The sequence below is a fragment of the Trichomycterus rosablanca genome, chromosome 14 (assembly GCF_030014385.1).
Source record: "Trichomycterus rosablanca isolate fTriRos1 chromosome 14, fTriRos1.hap1, whole genome shotgun sequence".
Taxonomy (NCBI): domain Eukaryota; kingdom Metazoa; phylum Chordata; class Actinopteri; order Siluriformes; family Trichomycteridae; genus Trichomycterus; species Trichomycterus rosablanca.
Window position 1 is genome coordinate 22,001,528 of NC_086001.1, and position 15,979 is coordinate 22,017,506.

At 40.5% G+C, this 15,979-nt stretch overlaps 10 non-coding genes across 10 annotated transcripts; all 10 read left to right on the forward strand.

The window, feature by feature from the left end:
- The first annotated feature begins 673 nt into the window (after positions 1–673).
- On the forward strand, positions 674–745 carry trnaa-cgc (transfer RNA alanine (anticodon CGC)). The gene has a single exon. It is a non-coding gene; the product is annotated as a tRNA-Ala (tRNA).
- Positions 746–1,354: 609 nt separating this feature from the next.
- On the forward strand, positions 1,355–1,426 carry trnaa-ugc (transfer RNA alanine (anticodon UGC)). The gene has a single exon. It is a non-coding gene; the product is annotated as a tRNA-Ala (tRNA).
- A 176-nt stretch (positions 1,427–1,602) lies between these two features.
- trnat-cgu (transfer RNA threonine (anticodon CGU)) lies at positions 1,603–1,674 on the forward strand. Its single transcript has one exon. It is a non-coding gene; the product is annotated as a tRNA-Thr (tRNA).
- Positions 1,675–4,197: 2,523 nt separating this feature from the next.
- On the forward strand, positions 4,198–4,273 carry trnaa-cgc (transfer RNA alanine (anticodon CGC)). The gene has a single exon. It is a non-coding gene; the product is annotated as a tRNA-Ala (tRNA).
- A 91-nt stretch (positions 4,274–4,364) lies between these two features.
- trnaa-cgc (transfer RNA alanine (anticodon CGC)) lies at positions 4,365–4,436 on the forward strand. Its single transcript has one exon. It is a non-coding gene; the product is annotated as a tRNA-Ala (tRNA).
- Positions 4,437–5,330: 894 nt separating this feature from the next.
- On the forward strand, positions 5,331–5,402 carry trnaa-ugc (transfer RNA alanine (anticodon UGC)). Its single transcript has one exon. It is a non-coding gene; the product is annotated as a tRNA-Ala (tRNA).
- A 909-nt stretch (positions 5,403–6,311) lies between these two features.
- On the forward strand, positions 6,312–6,383 carry trnaa-ugc (transfer RNA alanine (anticodon UGC)). Its single transcript has one exon. It is a non-coding gene; the product is annotated as a tRNA-Ala (tRNA).
- Positions 6,384–9,517: 3,134 nt separating this feature from the next.
- Positions 9,518–9,589, forward strand: trnaa-ugc (transfer RNA alanine (anticodon UGC)). The gene has a single exon. It is a non-coding gene; the product is annotated as a tRNA-Ala (tRNA).
- A 186-nt stretch (positions 9,590–9,775) lies between these two features.
- Positions 9,776–9,847, forward strand: trnat-cgu (transfer RNA threonine (anticodon CGU)). Its single transcript has one exon. It is a non-coding gene; the product is annotated as a tRNA-Thr (tRNA).
- Positions 9,848–10,303: 456 nt separating this feature from the next.
- On the forward strand, positions 10,304–10,375 carry trnaa-ugc (transfer RNA alanine (anticodon UGC)). The gene has a single exon. It is a non-coding gene; the product is annotated as a tRNA-Ala (tRNA).
- Positions 10,376–15,979: the final 5,604 nt, after the last annotated feature.

The following is a 15,979-nucleotide window of genomic DNA, read 5'->3' on the forward strand; positions in this document are numbered from 1 at the left end:
CAAACGTTTTCTAAAAGCGCATCGTTCACTCAAAGATACGGAATAATCGTCATTTCAGAATCTCCCCGTCTAACACACTGATGTAAGTTAGGAATGATTAACAAAGTAAAGCCACAGCACCATTGTTTTTATTATTATTATTATTAGCATTAACATTGTTCAGATATCTAGCTACCGATTACATTCGAACCACAAATAAAACGTTTCACTACATTAGTTTGTAATTAATTCAGTGCAGACATGATGTCCCATCATTTTTAAAAACTCACCTACAGACAAATATTTCCTCAGATAACTTCTGTATTACAGCTGATTATAATCACAAATTTGCACAGATCATGTTCAGATGGAAGGAAGAAAAAAGCTTGTTAAGTTGGTTTACAGGTTTAAAAGAACAATCTTATATTTTTCTAAATGACCGCTTCAGTTTATACTAACAGCATTTACTTTTACTTCTACTTTTAATACTTAAGTACATTTAATATCAAATTACTTTTAATACTTAAGTACATTAAACATCAGATACTTTTAGACTTTTACTCAAGTAATATTTTAAAAGGTGACTTTTACTTCTATCTAAGTAAATTTCTGGTAAGATACTTGTACTTTTACTCAAGTATGGCCTTCAGGTACTTTATACAGCACTGGAGGTTTACCCTGGGCAGCACGAGTCGGGGATGTAGCTCAGTGGTAGCGCGCATGCTTCGCATGTATGAGGTCCTGGGTTCAATCCCCAGCATCTCCATTCAAAAGCTTTTAATTAGGGACCATGTCTTACCTGGCGTTCTTATTCTCTACAATAGAGCTATAGAGCCATAGCAATCCTGCTGTGTCAGAAAAGCGAATGTAGCTCAGTGCTAGAGCGCATGCTTCGCATGTATGAGATCCAGGGTTCAATCCCCTGCATCTCCAGCTTGTTGTTTCATTCACTTGAAACAAACTTCAAGTTTGCTTCCACACCAGATAGCTTTAAGAATTAGCACTTTCAAGCACACATTCCAGTGCTTACTCGTGCACAGGGCCATTTTTCAGTTCGGGTAGTTGTTCCAGACCCATTCACAAATCAGTTTTAATCTTTACCTAACTAATTGGGCAAAAGGGCCAGGGGTTTGGTCATTTTTGGTTAGCTTTTCCATTTGCTTTATTGACACGGTGCAGCTTGTTAATTGAGTGTTTAATGTGTTTTGGAGCCAACTGGCTTGCAGAGCCAATTCTTAACAGCTACCACAGATTACTCTGCAAGTGTGCCTTTAAATTTTCAATCCCCTGCCTGCTAGAGGCTAAAGATACCTGGTCATGGGTTTTTTTTTTTTTTTTTGCAAAGAGTCCTGTACCTGCATTGGCGCCTGTTCCGGGGGATGTAGCTCAGTGGTAGAGCGCATGCTTTGCATGTATGAGGCCCAGGGTTCAATCTCCTGCATCTCCAGTAGCTTGTTGTTTCACTCTGCTAGGAAAAAAGCTTCAAGTGTGCTTCTAAAGCCGACGGCTTTAAGAACGGTCACTATCAAGCTGGCGTTCTGCTTGTTACTCTTGAACTTTAAGAAGGTGCTCAGCTTCCAGGTGTTACTTTTGCACAATAATGTGTTTTCAACTTTCAACAGAGGCGTGATGGCCAAGTGGTAAGGCATTGGTCTCGTAAACCGAAGGTCACGGGTTCAATCCCTGTTCGTGCCTTTAACATGCATGCTCTCATTTTAAAACATGGCCAATATGCTCTAGTTCACATTCCCTCTAGGCTAATTTAAGAAATACAACTAATTTCCTATTTTCCCCTGCAGGTCTTATTTACCACATTAATGCTGTGCTTCCACACCAGCACATTTCCTCTACACAGGGATGGCAGCTTAGAGGTACTGCATGTCGTGCCTGTATGAGTTCCAGAGTGTCACAATCCCTTGAAATATCCAGGTACTTAGTCAGACACAATCACAAGCTTGTTTCAAACTTCACCCAGCTGACTGAGCAAAGGTACAGGAGTTAGATGAATTTTGGATGGGACTTTCTATTGGCTTGCATGACATGATGGAGCTTGTTAACCGAGTGTTTAATGTCTTTTGGGGCCAACCGGTTCAGAGAGCCAGTTCTTAACAGCTACCACAGAAGACTATGCAAGTGTGCTGTTAAATCTGCAATCCCTCACTTGACAGAGGCTAGAGATTCCTGCTCCTGGTTCTGCTTCTCTTTTTGCAAAGACTCTCGTACCTGTTGGAGGTTTACAGTGGTGTATAGTAACGAAGTAATAATACTTAATTACAGTACTTAAGTAGTTTTTTGGAGTATCTGTACTTTACTGGAGTATAAAAAAATTCGGCAACTTTCACTTGTACTCCACTACATTTCCGAACCACAAATAAAACGTTTCACTACATTAGCTTGTAATTAATTCAGTGCAGACATGATGTGTTCCATCATTTTTAAAAACTCCCCTACAGACAAATATTTCCTCAGATAACTTCTGTATTACATTGTGTGATAAAGCATGTTCCCAGACTACCACAAAACAATAGAAAAGGGCACTCTTTATGGGTAATGTAGGGTGAATGGTTGAAAGCACTGAAAAGAATTAGCAGGAGCACAGAAGTTGTTCTTTTTCCCCGTCACCTTCATTTTTGGCCACAACAATCAAAATATTTACAAGCGCGCTATGAAAAAAAAAAAAGAAAACTCAACCTCTACCACCAGAGGAAACAGACTTGTGACTGCAAGTCATGCATTGATGTTTACAAGTCACAGGCCTAGCATAGCTTTTAGCCCTTCTCCAGAAAAAAGAACCCCCTACACCTTTTCCAGAGCTGTATTTAAACAGGTAGCTCCTCCCCTGGATCATACCATACCTCATACAGGTAAAGACAAAATATATAACAAAATAAATATCTAGTTCACAGAGCATCAAATATGGCAACATGTTATAAGTTACAAACAATACTCAAACCCATTCAGTAACAACATTTCCAATATTTACAGCATATACTTATCTAACATTTCTTCTCTTTTACAGGTTCTTCACCCCTCCCCTTCTACAGAGGATGGACTCACCCAGGTAAGTAAAGCTAAGGAGTTTTCCAATAGTACTCTTTTAGGACCCCACTGGTGAGTGTGAGCAGTGCCAGAATACAACAGGTGAGTTTTTACACTACAGTCCATGTTGGTAATGTGTCAGGGTACCTTACATCATTACACACTGACAGAGGAAACATTCATGGTGCTGAGGAACATGCACGTCTTTAACCGTTTAATGGTCTCAACAAGAACTCAACTTTCAAAATTTTATGGATGATTTTTCAGCTGCTGCTTCAGGTTGACACATAAGTTAGAAATGGTGTTTTCTTAAAGTAAGAATACCAATGTTTTTTACGTTTAACACATGCCAATCAGGGAGTAGATACAGCCCAAAAAAGATTATTTAAATACAGCTTATTTTACCCAGCTATTTAGATTATACTAATGGTTGAGCAGATCATTAAAGGGTTAAAAGTGCCACACGTTTAGTTAAACTTGCTTGAGTTTTGCTTTTAAATTAATTCTGCCAAAATTCAGTTGTTTTAGGTTATTGGGATATATACAGTATCTATAACTTGAATGTACTACCCAAATAAAAAAAATGGAACAGTATAGAAAATGCAAATAAAATAAATGCAGTGTTTCTTACATTTACATCGACTCTTATTCCATCTTTTATGAACACAAAATATTTCATGTTTTGTCTGGTCAACTTCATTCTTAACATACACATACATGCATTTTAAGCTACAACACATTCTAAAAAAAGGTTGTATCAGGGCAATTTAGTACAACTAAATAATGACGTGATTTCAAATAGGTGATGTGAACAGCTGATTATAATCATGAATTGGCACAGATCATGTTCAGATGGAAGGAAGAAAAAAGCTTGTTAAGGTGGTGTACAGGCTTAAAAGAACAATCTTATATTTTTATAAATGACCGCTTCAGTTTATACTAACAGCATTTACTTTTACTTCTACTTTTAATACTTAAGTACATTTAATATCAAATTACTTTTAATACTTAAGTACATTAAACATCAGATACTTTTAGACTTTTACTCAAGTAATATTTTAAAAGGTGACTTTAACTTCTATCTAAGTAAATTTCTGTTAAGATACTTGTACTTTTACTCAAGTATGGCCTTCAGGTACTTTATACACCACTGGAGGTTTACCCTGGGAGGAACAAGTCGAGGATGTAGCTCAGTGGTAAAGCGCATGCTTCGCATGTATGTGGTCCTGGGTTCGAACCCCAGCATCTCTATTCAGAAGATTTTAATTAGGGACCATGTCTTGCACGGCGTTCTTATTCTCTACAATAGATCTATAGAGCCACAGCAATCCTGCTGTGTCAGAAAAGGGGATGTAGCTCAGTGGTAGAGCGCATGCTTCGCATGTATGAGGTCCAGGGTTCAATCCCCTGCATCTCCAGCTTGTTGTTTCACTCACTTGAAACAAACTTCAAGTTTGCTTCCACACCCGATAGCTTTAAGATTTAGCACTTTCAAGCACACATTCCAGTGCTTACTCGTGCACAGGGACGTTTTTCAGTGTGTGACCTTTCTTTGCTGTGCTGCCATGGCCATGGGCTAAGGCGTCGCTCTAGGAAACCAAAGCTCACGGCTCATTCCCAGAGTGTGTCTTATTCGTGCTTTGTTTTTGAAGTCACAGACAAAACACTCCTTGAAACATACACTTGGCCGGTAAAGACCCAATCACAAGTGTTTTCTTTTGTAAACTTCACCTGGCTAAAAAGATCAACGGCTATAGGACAGCACAAGAGAACTTACCTTACACATCAAAACTGTAATTCCACAGCAGCATTTTACTGCTACACAGGGATTGTAGCTCAGATTAGAAACACAACTCTTTTCCTAATTTCCCTTGCAGGTCTTATTTACCACATTAATGCTGTGCTTCCACACCAGCACATTTCCTCTACATAGGGATGGCAGCTTAAAGGTACTGCACGCCATGCTTGTATGAGCTCCAGAGTGTCACAATCCCTTGAAATATCCAGGTACTTAGACTCAATCACAAGCTTGTTTTAAACTTCACCCAGCTGACTGAGCAAAGGTACAGAAGTTAGATGAATTTTGGATGGGCCTTTCTATTGGCTTGCATGACATGATTGAGCTTGTTAACCAAGTGTTTAATGTCCTTTGGAGCCAGTTCTTAACCGCTACCACAGAAGACTATGCAAGTGTGCTGTTAAATCTGCAATCCCTCACTTGACAGAGGCTAGAGATTCTTGCTCCTGGTTCTGCTTCTCTTTTTGCAAAGACTCTCATACCCGTTGGAGGTTTACCCTAAGAAGCCCAAGTCGGGGATGTAGCTCAGTGGTAGAGCGCATGCTTTGCATGTATGAGGTGCTGAGTTCAATCCTCTGCGTCTCCATTCAAAAGCGTTTTAATTAGGGACCATGTCTTGCCTGCTGGTCTTATTCTCTACAATAGAGCTATAGAGCCACAGCAATCCTACCTTGTTAGAAAAGGGGATGTAGCTCAGTGGTAGAGTGCATGCTCTCCATGTTTGAAGTCCAAGGTTCAATCCCCTGCGTCTCCAGCTTGTTGTTTCACTCACTTGAAACAAACTTCAAGTTTGCTTCCACACCCGATAGCTTTAAGAATTAGCACTTTCAAGCACACATTCCAGTGCTTACTCGTGGACAGGGACATTTTTCAGTGTGTAACCTTTCTTTGCTGTGCTGCCATGGCCATGGGCTAAGGCATCGCTCTAGGAAACCAAAGCTCATGGCTCATTCCCTGAGTGTGTCTTATTCGTGCTTTGTTTTTGAAGTCACAGACAAAACGCTCCTTGAAACACTTGGCCGTGAAAGACCCAATCACAAGTATTTTCTGTTGTAAACTTTACCTGGCTAAAAAGATCAACGGTTATAGGACAGCACAAGAGAACTTACCTAACACATCAAAGCTGTAATTCCACAGCAGCATCTTACTGCTACACAGGGATCGTAGCTTAGATTAAACCGTTCAAATATCCGGGTAGTTGTTCCAGACCCATTCACAGATCAGTTTTAATCTTTACCTAACTAATTGGGCAAAAGGGCCAGGGGTTTGGTTATTTTTGGCCAGCCTTTCCATTTGTTTTATTGACACGGTGCAGCTTGTTAACTGACTGTTTAATGGTTTTTGGAGACTTCTTAACAGCTACCACAGATTACTCTGCAAGTGTGCCTTTAAATTTTCAATCCCCTGCCTGCTAGAGGCTAAAGATACCTGGTCATGGGTTTTTTTTTTTTTTTTTTTTGCAAAGAGTCCTGTACCTGCATTGGCGCCTGTTCCGGGGGATGTAGCTCAGTGGTAGAGCGCATGCTTTGCATGTATGAGGCCCAGGGTTCAATCTCCTGCATCTCCAGTAGCTTGTTGTTTCACTCTGCTAGGAAAAAAGCTTCAAGTGTGCTTCTAAAGCCGACGGCTTTAAGAACGGTCACTATCAAGCTGGCGTTTTGCTTGTTACTCTTGAACTTTAAGAAGGTGCTCAGCTTCCAGGTGTTACTTTTGCACAATAATGTGTTTTCAACTTTCAACAGAGGCGTGATGGCCAAGTGGTCACGGGTTCAATCCCTGTTCGTGCCTTTAACATGCATGCTCTCATTTTAAAACATGGCCAATATGCTCTAGTTCACATTCCCTCTAGGCTAATTTAAGAAATACAACTAATTTCCTATTTTCCCCTGCAGGTCTTATTTACCACATTAATGCTGTGCTTCCACACCAGCACATTTCCTCTACACAGGGATGGCAGCTTAGAGGTACTGCATGTCGTGCCTGTATGAGTTCCAGAGTGTCACAATCCCTTGAAATATCCAGGTACTTAGTCAGACACAATCACAAGCTTGTTTCAAACTTCACCCAGCTGACTGAGCAAAGGTACAGGAGTTAGATGAATTTTGGATGGGACTTTCTATTGGCTTGCATGACATGATGGAGCTTGTTAACCGAGTGTTTAATGTCTTTTGGGGCCAACCGGTTCAGAGAGCCAGTTCTTAACAGCTACCACAGAAGACTATGCAAGTGTGCTGTTAAATCTGCAATCCCTCACTTGACAGAGGCTAGAGATTCCTGCTCCTGGTTCTGCTTCTCTTTTTGCAAAGACTCTCGTACCTGTTGGAGGTTTACAGTGGTGTATAGTAACGAAGTAATAATACTTAATTACAGTACTTAAGTAGTTTTTTGGAGTATCTGTACTTTACTGGAGTATAAAAAAATTCGGCAACTTTCACTTGTACTCCACTACATTTCCGAACCACAAATAAAACGTTTCACTACATTAGCTTGTAATTAATTCAGTGCAGACATGATGTGTTCCATCATTTTTAAAAACTCCCCTACAGACAAATATTTCCTCAGATAACTTCTGTATTACATTGTGTGATAAAGCATGTTCCCAGACTACCACAAAACAATAGAAAAGGGCACTCTTTATGGGTAATGTAGGGTGAATGGTTGAAAGCACTGAAAAGAATTAGCAGGAGCACAGAAGTTGTTCTTTTTCCCCGTCACCTTCATTTTTGGCCACAACAATCAAAATATTTACAAGCGCGCTATGAAAAAAAAAAAAGAAAACTCAACCTCTACCACCAGAGGAAACAGACTTGTGACTGCAAAGTCACTTAAGTCACATTCATTGATGTTTACAAGTCACAGGCCTAGCATAGCTTTTAGCCCTTCTCCAGAAAAAAGAACCCCCTACACCTTTTCCAGAGCTGTATTTAAACAGGTAGCTCCTCCCCTGGATCATACCATACCTCATACAGGTAAAGACAAAATATATAACAAAATAAATATCTAGTTCACAGAGCATCAAATATGGCAAAATGTTATAAGTTACAAACAATAATCAAACCCATTCAGTAACAACATTTCCAATATTTACAGCATATACTTATCTAACATTTCTTCTCTTTTACAGGTTCTTCACCCCTCCCCTTCTACAGAGGATGGACTCACCCAGGTAAGTAAAGCTAAGGAGTTTTCCAATAGTACTCTTTTAGGACCCCACTGGTGAGTGTGAGCAGTGCCAGAATACAACAGGTGAGTTTTTACACTACAGTCCATGTTGGTAATGTGTCAGGGTACCTTACATCATTACACACTGACAGAGGAAACATTCATGGTGCTGAGGAACATGCACGTCTTTAACCGTTTAATGGTCTCAACAAGAACTCAACTTTCAAAATTTTATGGATGATTTTTCAGCTGCTGCTTCAGGTTGACACAAGTTAGAAATGGTGTTTTCTTAAAGTAAGAATACCAATGTTTTTTACGTTTAACACATGCCAATCAGGGAGTAGATACAGCCCAAAAAAGATTATTTAAATACAGCTTATTTTACCCAGCTATTTAGATCATACTAATGGTTGAGCAGATCATTAAAGGGTTAAAAGTGCCACACGTTTAGTTAAACTTGCTTGAGTTTTGCTTTTAAATTAATTCTGCCAAAATTCAGTTGTTTTAGGTTATTGGGATATATACAGTATCTATAACTTGAATGTACTACCCAAATAAAAAAAATGGAACAGTATAGAAAATGCAAATAAAATAAATGCAGTGTTTCTTACATTTACATCGACTCTTATTCCATCTTTTATGAACCCAAAATATTTCATGTTTTGTCTGGTCAACTTCATTCTTAACATACACATACATGCATTTTAAGCTACAACACATTCTAAAAAAAGTTGGAACAGGGCAATTTAGTCCTCGTAATAAGGTTAAAAAACAACTAAATAATGACGTGATTTCAAATAGGTGATGTGAACAGCTGATTATAATCATGAATTGGCACAGATCATGTTCAGATGGAAGCAAGAAAAAAGCTTGTTAAGGTGGTTTACAGGCTTAAAAGAACAATCTTATATTTTTCTAAATGGCCGCTTCAGTTTATACTAACAGCATTTACTTTTACTTCTACTTTTAATACTTAAGTACATTTAATATCAAATTACTTTTAATACTTAAGTACATTAAACATCAGATACTTTTAGACTTTTACTTAAGTAATATTTTAAAAGGTGACTTTTACTTCTATCTAAGTAAATTTCTGGTAAGATACTTGTACTTTTACTCAAGTATGGCCTTCAGGTACTTTATACACCACTGGAGGTTTACCCTGGGCAGCAGAAGTCGGGGATGTAGCTCAGTGGTAGATTAAACCGTTCAAATATCCGGGTAGTTGTTCCAGACCCATTCACAAATCAGTTTTAATCTTTACCTAACTAATTGGGCAAAAGGGCCAGGGGTTTGGTTATTTTTAGCCAGCTTTTCTATTTGCTTTATTGACACGGTGCAGCTTGTTAACTGAGTGTTTAATGTGTTTTGGAGCCAACTGGCTTGCAGAGCCAATTCTTAACAGCTACCACAGATTACTCTGCAAGTGTGCCTTTAAATTTTCAATCCCCTGCCTGCTAGAGGCTAAAGATACCTGGTCATGGGGCTCTTTTTGTTTTTGCAAAGAGTCCTGTACCTGTTGCATTGGTGCCAGTTCTGGGGGATGTTGCTCAGTGGTAGAGCGCATGCTTTGCATGTATAAGACCCAGGGTTCAATCCCCTGCATCTCCAGTAGCTTGTTCTTTCCCTCTGATAGAAAAAAGTTTCAAGTGTGTTTCTAAATCCAATGGTTTTAAGAACGGTCACTATCAAGCTGGTGTTCTTTTTGTTACTCTAGAACTTTAAGAATGTGCTCAGCTTCCAGTTGTTACTTTTGCACAAGAAAGTTTTTTCAACTTTCTGCCAGTTACCTGGAGAGGTGCGATGGCCAAGTGGTAAGGCGTCGTTCTCGTAAACCGAAGACCACGGGTTCAATCCCCGTTCGTGCCTTTAACATGCATGCTCTCATTTTAAAACATGACCAATATGCTCTAGTTCACATTCCCCCTTGGCTAATTTAAGAATCACAACTCTTTTCCTAATTTCCCTTGCAGGTCTTATTTACCACATTAATGCTGTGCTTCCACACCAGCACATTTCCTCTACATAGGGATGGCAGCTTAGAGGTACTGCATGCCGTGCCTGTATGAGCTCCAGAGTGTCACAATCCCTTGAAATATCCAGGTACTTAGTCAGACTCAATCACAAGCCCGTTTTAAACTTCACCCAGCTGACTGAGCAAAGGTTCAGGAGTTAGATGAATTTTGGATGGGACTTTCTTTTGGCTTGCATGACATGATGGAGCTTGTTAACTGAGTGTTTAATGTATTTTCCTGCTCATGGTTCTGCTTCTCTTGTTGCAAAGACTCTCGTACCCGTTGGAGGTTTACCTGGGAAGCACAAGTTGGGGATATAGCTCAGTGGTAGAGCGCATGCTTTGCATGTATGAGGTCCTGGGTTCAAGCCCCAGCATCTCCATTCAAAAGCGTTTTAATTAGGGACCATGTCTTGCCTGTCAGTCTTATTCGCTACAATAGCGCTATTGAGCCACAGCAATCCTGCTGTGTCACAGAAGCGGCTGTAGCTCAGTGGTAGAGTGTATGCTTTGCATGTATGAGGTCCAGGGCTCAATCCCCTGCATCCAGTTGTTACTTTTGCACAGGGACATTTTTCAGTGTGTGACCATTCTTTGCTGTGCTACCACTGCCATGGGCAAGGCGTCGCTCTCGTAAACCAAATCTCACAGCTCATTCCCAGAGTGTGTCTTATTCGTACTTTGTTTTTAATGTCACAGACAAAACGCTCCTTGAAACATACACTTGGCCGTTAAAGACCCAATCACAAGTTTTTTTCTTTTGTAAACTTCACCTGACTGAAACGGCTATAGGACAGCACAAGAGAACTTAATACATCAAAGCTGTAATTCCACAGCAGCATCTTACTGCTACACAGGGATTGTGGCTTAGATTAAGCCGTTTAAATATCCGGGTAGTTGTGTCAGACCCTGTTAGAACATCAAGTTCTTTTGAAGAAAATCTTGCTGCTCAGATCTTCTACTCCAGTGTCGTTTACTGAATATGAGAAAACAAGCCTTTGAATTCTTAAGTGTACACTGGGAGAGACTTAAACACACACACACTTATAATAAGTCTTCCAATTTATTAGGTATATGAAGCAGGCTTATATAGTCTGTGTCTGCGTGAGAAATGTGAGCCTATGCCTAAACTTAGTTGAATTTTAATGGTGAGATAGCCCGAAGCTAAGTTAATGGTTAGGGAGCTGGGTTTAGAGAACACACAAAAAACCTATATAAATAGGTGCTATGGTTAACTATTGCTGGGATGTGTAACTCTGTTGCAACACAGAGGTCAAAGGAGAAGGACAAATGCCAAAAGTTTATGAACACTTTTTTATTCTATCTATCAGTTCCCCTTTTTTAGGTCCAAAAGGCCTGATCTAAATAATAAAATTGTTACTGGGCCTGGGAATGAGATTCTGTGAATGGAAATTTTATATTTTATTAGTTATTTGCATTAAACTTATACGTTTCTGCTTTCTTAGTTCAATCAGCAGAGGTAGAAGAGACTTTTGGAAGGTTTCTTAGGTCCAGAGATATGTTGACCTTGGCATGGGCATCTTGCTTCCGTGGGAATGCATGGGTGTCAGGACTGTGTGTGTGGGGGTGCACGCGGGGTTTTGATACGGGTGCATTCTTGTGGAAGTACGCCATGTTTCTAACAAACTGACTATTCTTGTAGGATGATAAACAAGTTTGGTTTGGGAAGCTGACCTTGAGCTGGGTTGCTGAGCAGAGTTAGCCTGAAGGGGCAGTAAGCGGGGTATAAATACTGTGATAGGGCAGACAGAGTCGCCCTTTCTCTCCTGTAAAGGCATGTGTGCGTTTGCATTGAGATTGGCCCTCAGCTCAGCTTCTTTTATCATTATCCCGGTTGTCTGTGTCAATCTTTAAGGGTTATTTTGAATTCCCACAACACATTCAGGTCAGAAACATGTGATTATTTTAATTAGCCAAACTTAATTGCCCTGCTGTGAAAGTTAGCAAGTCATGTGACCCGTGTGTACCGTCCAATGAAACATCTGCACGTGTGTCTCTGTGGAGCAATCGGTTAGCGCGTTTGGCTGTTAACCGAAAGGTTGGTGGTTCGAGCCCACCCAGGGACAAGTGTCTTTTATTGCACAACCCGCCTGTTAATCAAATGGATATGAGACACAACAACAGTGTGTAGTCCCAATAGTGGAAATAAGTAACTGAAAACATCCAGTAAACAACAGTCCTACAAGCACAAATATGCCCCTGATAAGTCACCGGAGACCGACTGTCCAAAGTGGAAAAACGTCCTTTTGGTTTCTGTAGATGTTAAATGAAGATACTCGCCCAACGTGGGGCTCGAACCCACAACCCTGAAATTAAGAGTCTCATGCTCTACCGACTGAGCTAGCCAGGCTTAAGCAGCATGTCAGAACAGACAGCTTATTGATCAGACCATCAGCGAGATGTAGGTTTAATTCACTAACATCAGTTTACAAACAAACAAAATTCAGAATATAGCAACAGAAACAGACACAGACTTACTGTTGCTGTATTGTATTGTATTATAGTGTTAAATTGTAGCGTATTTTATTGAGATTATGCTTTAATGCTGTATCTTCTTACATTTATTTAATCCAGCACAATGGTTAAACTTGTAACGCTTCTTACCCGGAGTGAGAGACCAGGTCCGGATGACCGCAGAAAAGTTAGAGGACCGGGCGAACACACACACAGACACAACTGTAGACGTTCCAATAACGGCTCCTTTATTACTGCAGTGACCATATAAAGCCAGGCCAAACAACTACTACGATTCCCTTTACACATAAAATAATTATAGTAGGAACACCATGGTAGCGTTACTAAACATGTATATAGAGAAGTTAGATATAAGTTAGCTCTATTACAACAGTGCATATACTTAGCTCCGCCTTCCCCACACTCAACTCTCACGAGATGTCTCTTAAAGACACAGTACGCTGTGTCTGTTACATTTTCCCCCGGGTTAAACAAAGGCTGACCCCAGCCGTACACAGTGAGGAACAGTAACTTAAAATCAGATCAAACATGTGAAAGATGAGTTTTCTAAACAAATAGGATATGCACACAGAATATACAGAATATAATGTCGTACATTGGTGTACACTACAATACACAAATAACCCAAAGATGTAGTTTCTTAAAATGAGCCAGATTGGAATATCTTTTTTTTTTTTATAACAAAAACAACAACAAAAGCATAAAACTGCGTTGTTAAAGGTTGAAACAACATGCAACCCAAAACTGTGTGCCCTCTTTACAACCTCATTAAATGTCTTTTAAACCATAACAGAAAATGGACAGAGCACTGACTAATAGTTAAGTCTGTCACTATGGTAGGGGTTAGTCCACCTATTAGTTGACCAATCAGAAGTGACCCTAGGCACTCGTCTGGGCCTAAGATTATACTGACCAACTGTGTCAGGACCAGAGTCAGCCAAGGGATCTGCGGCATGAGAAGTGTCTGGCAAGAAATGTGGTTCAGTAGCGTCATTGTCAATGTCATGTGAAACCAAGTCAGCAACCTTATTGTTGTCAGCATCAGGAACCTTGTTACGAGCTCCTGGCTTATGGACAATGCTAAAATCAAAGTCCTGCGGTCTAAGACCATCTTGCGAGTCGGCCCAAAGGGTTAGGGCGTGACATCAACCATTTCAGGCTACTCTGATCCGTGAAAATTGTCACATGCAGGCCTTCAATGTATAATCTAAAGTGCTCTAGAGCCCAGATGACTGCCAAACATTCTTTTTCTGGAGTAGAATATGACTTTTCTGCCTTATGCAGTGAACGACTTGCATATGCCACAGCAATGTCTTGACCATCCTGATCTCTCTGCATCAGGGCAGCACCTAGGCCAGCATCACAGGCATCGGTATGAATGAAAAATGGGCGTGAGAAATCAGGAAATCTTAGCACTGGTGCAGAAGTCAGGTGATCTTTCAGTGTATTCATGGCAGATTCGCAACTTCAGTCCCATGTGAACTTTACATCATTCTTCATGAGTGCAAACAATGGTTCAGCTACTTGAGAATAACCAGAAATGAAGCGACGGTAGTAACTCGTCAATCCCAGGAACTGTCTCACCTGCTTCATATTCCCTGGGGTTTTGAAGTCCATTACAGCGCTTACTTTGGATGGGTCAGGCAGAATACCATCGGGGGTAACGCGGTAGCCGAGAAAGATGAGTTCACTGAGACAAAACTGACACTTGCTTAGCTTTATGGACAAGCCAGCAGATTGGAGCCGGGCAAGGACTTCACCCAAGTCTTTCAAATGCTGCTCGAAAGTTGGGGATGCAATGACAATGTCGTCCAGATACACGGCGCAAGTCTTGTAAATTAGGCCAGCAAGGACTGTACTCATGAGCCTCTGGAAGGTTGCCGGAGCATTACATAAGCCAAATGGGAGGACCCTGAACTGGTATAATCCACAGTGTGAAACAAAAGCAGTCTTGGCCCTTGAATCCTCATCTACCGCCACCTGCCAGTAGCCTCGTGCTAAGTCAATAGTAGAGAGAAATTTTCCTCGAGCCAAGAAGTCTAGTGATTCATCCACCCTTGGAAGTGGGTAAGAGTCTTTCACTGTAAGCTGGTTCAGACCTCTGTAGTCCACACAGAACCTTGGTTCTCCACAAGGTTTTTTCACAATTACAACCGGAGCAGTCCATGGACTGTGAGAGGGCTCAATGATACTGTCTTTAAGCATTTTATCAATTTGATCCTCAATAATTCTCTTCTTTTCAGGTGATGTGCGAGAAGGTGGAAGGCAGATTGGCCTAGCATCAACAGTATCAATGACATTCTTAAGATGTGTGACCGAGGCGACCACTAAACAAATCACCAAAGTCCTCCAGTAGGTTCAACAACTTTCCTTTCTGGTTTGAGTCTAGTGAGGCTTCTTCCACTTTGCTATGCAGATCATGAGTTGGAGCATCCAGACATGTCATGTACTCACTCTGGAAGGTCTCATCAGCATTGGGGGCATAATTAAGGTTGTCATCATTAATTGTCACTGTTCTGGATGGAATGTGGATACTGACTGAAGCACGTAGCAAAAATCCATACCCAGAATCATTTGTGAGTTTGGAATGATGACGAATCTATGGTAGAAACGCTGCCCCTGGAAACCTATTGACAGCCAAGTAATGCCTGAGGGTTCGCAAGATGCACCATCAGCTAACTGTATTGGTGGGGTTGTCCAAGGTTGAGCTTTGGATGTACTAGAATCATTCACAGGGACAAGGTCAGCACATATAGCAGATAAGGAAGCCCCTGTATAAGGAAGCCCCTGTATTCCAGTGCAAAAAGACTGAACTTGGCAATTTTAAGTCGTTTGAATACCTCTGTTTTATTTTAAAGGGTACTCCCAACATTTTATTTTTAACCATTTATAAACCTCCAAGATACTCTGCACATTTTATAGATGAATTTGCTGAACTACTGTCACTTATCTCCACTGAGTACAGCTTCATCATCATAACTGGGGATTTTAACATCCACTTAGATAATAACAAGGACAACAACACCAAAGAACTTTTTGGACTTTTTGACACATTTGGTCTATTGCAACATGTGAAAGGGCCTACACATACTCGAGGGCACACTCTGGATCTAGTTATTTCTAAAGGTCTTAACATTTCCTCTGTTTTGGTCAAGGACTTGGCCCTCTCTGATCATTTTTGTGTCTTCTTTGAAATGCTGATCACTCCAGATGATCAAACTAGCTCTGTTTCTGTTAAGAAAAGGAATATAAATGAAAGTACTAGTTCTCGGTTTATGGAGGCCATAGCTATATCACCAACTTTAATTGCAGAGTCAGTTGATGAACTCCTGGATAACTTTAACGTGAAAATATTGACTGTCATGGACGTGGTTGCTCCGGTAAAAGTCATGAAAACGTTGAGCAAACAGAAAGCACCATGGCGTAACACAATGATGGTAATGGATATGAAAAAAGAATGCAGGAGAGCTGAACATAAGTGGAGGAAAACT